The following is a 3,448-nucleotide window of genomic DNA, read 5'->3' as shown; positions in this document are numbered from 1 at the left end:
ATTCGAATGGATAGCGTGGGTGGGTGAAGGAGCATTTATTACATAAATAACCCCACCGCTTATTTGAATATACAAGTGCATAGGCTAACGTGACAGATTGGAAAACCAGGGTGTTCTAACATAACATCACCACAGAGACCTATGTCGTCGTCATCATTCCTAGCAGGCTACGATTTCTATTAACTTCTATTAACATGAAGATAAAAATTTGTTTAAAGCTTTAAATTGTAAATAAAATATACATGTATATATATATTCAAATAATAACGTTATTTATCAAGTCTTATTCATTACCCTTACCTTATAAGTCCTTCGAAAATTTTGATTAAAACTACTTAGCAAAAAATACAGAATAATATACACTCATTAAGTAAATATTTTGATGATATTATTGTTTAAACAACCTTATTTAACTGGCTAATAACAAATATTAGGAACATGGCAACCTTATTTAAGTGAATTCAATTATTTAGCTAGCCGTTAAAATAAAAATGGACATAAACAAATCTTGTTACATTACAGTAAGTTGTATAGAAATTTTCGAGTGAAAACAATAATAATTAATAACTATTCTTATGTTATAGATTGAAGAAGATATCGAAATAAAGAATAAAAAAAAAATGTACTCCCAGCCATGAATTTTAATAAACGTTTAATAAACTGATTTTTGCACACTAGGGCTTCTATTCGTTTCAGCCATGAATACGAGTATTATTATTATTATTATTATTATTATTATGATTATGATTAATCGTGGACTTTGTTGAATTTATTATGTTATTTTTTATTTCTGGTGTACGGGGTCTGTCGAAATAAATTTTTGTAATTTTTGTAATTTTTGTAATTTTTAGAAGATGCGTCAGTCCTCCTTCGGTGGACTGAATTTATGTGTTGTTTGTTTCAATAACCAATACATGGGCGTGCGCAGAGTTTTCATAACTGAACAAAGGTTAATGCGACAAAGTTGTCAAATTGTTTTGAAAGAATTCCTTGGATTGGGAATCAATTGTTTGTCCCCCACCGAAGGAGGACTGAATTTATGTGTTGTTTGTTTCAATAACCAATACATGGGCGTGCGCAGAGTTTTCATAACTGAACAAAGGTTAATGCGACAAAGTTGTCAAATTGTTTTGAAAGAATTCCTTGGATTGGGAATCAATTGTTTGTCCCCCACCGGTTAGGTTAACCTAACCTAACCTAACCGAATTTGGTGTCACCTTGTACGTATGATTCGGATCTGAAATCGATTAATTTATGATTGTTGAGGACAAAGGTACTATATTTCGCATTTCTATCTACCGTTGATAACAAAACTAAAACCGTTTAATTCAAGGTCTTTTTGTTACTTAATCAAAGGTAGATTTATATGGATTGAAAAGTCCATATACGACAATAATTAAAACACCCTTAAATGTATGTGCAACTGCTACGGGCCTGGAAGTTTGTCTTACAGACGTACGAAATACATTTTCAGTTGTGACTTACCGGCATCTGTTGATATTTACTATCTTCAAATTGGATAATATATAGTATTATTGTTATTAATGATAATACTACAATTGAAAGTAACATTAAATTCCGTATTTCTGTATATTAATTTATTCAATTTATTTGAATCTTGAGTATAGTTGCTTATTATTTTGTATTATTCAAATAAGTTTTATCTGGGATAGAACATATTAAAAATAAACATATACTGCAAATTATATTCTGATAATTTCTGATAAATACACCTAATTCACATCTACAATATTACAAAATTTATTTTACTATAGTTTATGTGGGTAGGTGAAGAATTTCATTTATTTATTTTTAGGATATTTGTGTTGTTAAATATTATTCTGGATCCAACAAAAAATACAAAAAACAATAAAATGACAGTTTATAATTATTTATTTACCAATGGATCATTTATAATTTAATGTATACTTAATATAAACAATATACATGGAAACGTTGAATTTTATGATATTAATATATATGAAGTAAGTAGGTAATTTTTTTTAAAAGATTTAATTGTTTTTACATAAATAACCATAGAACTATCACAGTATTTTAAACTGTAAAATTAAACAAAACAAATCGTTTTTAAATGTCTATTGGTTATTTTTTTGAATCGTAATATTTTGTTTTTGGTTTTAATTTTTTGAGACTTAACAACATAATATAGACATGTAGTCCTCATTAAAATCGAATTTTGGATTTTTATTGCCTTGCATAAAATATGTAAGAAGTAATACTTACTAAGAGATTTTAAAAAACACCAAGCAATATACTCGTAAAATTAATATTTCTAAAAATAAACTTTGTTTGAAATGTATCAGGTTATTAAGTTTTAAATAATTAATAAAAAAATAAGAATATTTTTAAATAATTTTTGTTGAATAATAAGGTATATTATGTATTTTTTTTTACATTACATGGTGATCAATCTAAGTGTCAAAAGTAATTATTAAAAACATTTTTACTTTGCTAGAAATATTTTTTTACATGATTTATGAAAAAAAATATTTATTTATTATTATAATTTTTAAGGTTTTTATTTTTTTTTTAAAAGACAACATATATTTTTAATATCATATTCTAAAGTAGCTAGTATGGTATTCTAAGTAGTTCGATGATCAAAATCGAATTTAGAATGAGTAGTTAAATAGTAATTAGTGTTTAAAGTTTAGATGAGTGGAGAAATGGCTACAATACTTAAATGGATCACTTTGTGCTTGACAAAATGTTCAAAACAATTATGAATTATACGAAACAAATACATAAATTATTTATTTCTTAAATAATATTAAAAAAATAAAAATAAATGATAAATTGCAGATGTTATGTTTTCCACATGTAAATATAAGTATATTATAATCATAATAACAATATTATGGTACTAGTGGTATATTTTATGCGAAAAAGTAAAGTTTATTACATACCATAAAGTAATGGATTTTAAATGAGGTAACAAAACTCAAAAGATACGCGTATAAAGTTAAATCCTCGTATTTCATCATTGTAAGCATATCTTGTTCCATATTGAATAAGAAACATTGAGGGTTATTTTTAAGGGTTGGAATATTTTGCAATCAACTTTTGTTAACACTATTTACATTAAATACATATAATAGAGTTTTCATCGATCATAAATGTCATTGATGATGATTGATGAAAAAATATTAAGTTTGTTAAGTAACATTTATGAAATTGTAACATTCAATTTTCTAAGTGTGCCTTATATTAATATGTATTACGATTACCTAATAATTAAAGACATCAAAAATATTCAATGCTAGCAAAAATATAAAAATGCAATATGCATTAAACACGTAATGTATAGATTATTGAAATCTTATATAACCTTAACTACTTACTTATATATTAAGTATATTAAGTATTAACATATTAACTACAAACGTCAATTACTAAAATTCTATGGTTTTATAATCAGTTTTTTGTT

The 3,448-nt window shown here is 25.3% G+C and overlaps 1 long non-coding RNA gene across 1 annotated transcript; it reads left to right on the top strand.

The window, feature by feature from the left end:
- Positions 1–281: 281 nt before the first annotated feature.
- Positions 282–1,707, top strand: LOC126548960 (uncharacterized). Its single transcript, XR_007603085.1, has 4 exons — positions 282–521; positions 585–708; positions 852–1,273; positions 1,357–1,707. It is a non-coding gene; the product is annotated as an uncharacterized LOC126548960 (long non-coding RNA).
- The last annotated feature ends 1,741 nt before the right edge of the window (positions 1,708–3,448 follow it).

The sequence above is a fragment of the Aphis gossypii genome, chromosome 1 (genome assembly GCF_020184175.1).
Source record: "Aphis gossypii isolate Hap1 chromosome 1, ASM2018417v2, whole genome shotgun sequence".
NCBI classification, from domain to species: domain Eukaryota; kingdom Metazoa; phylum Arthropoda; class Insecta; order Hemiptera; family Aphididae; genus Aphis; species Aphis gossypii.
Note: the sequence above shows the minus strand (reverse complement) of the source record. Positions and strands in the feature narration are given on the sequence as shown.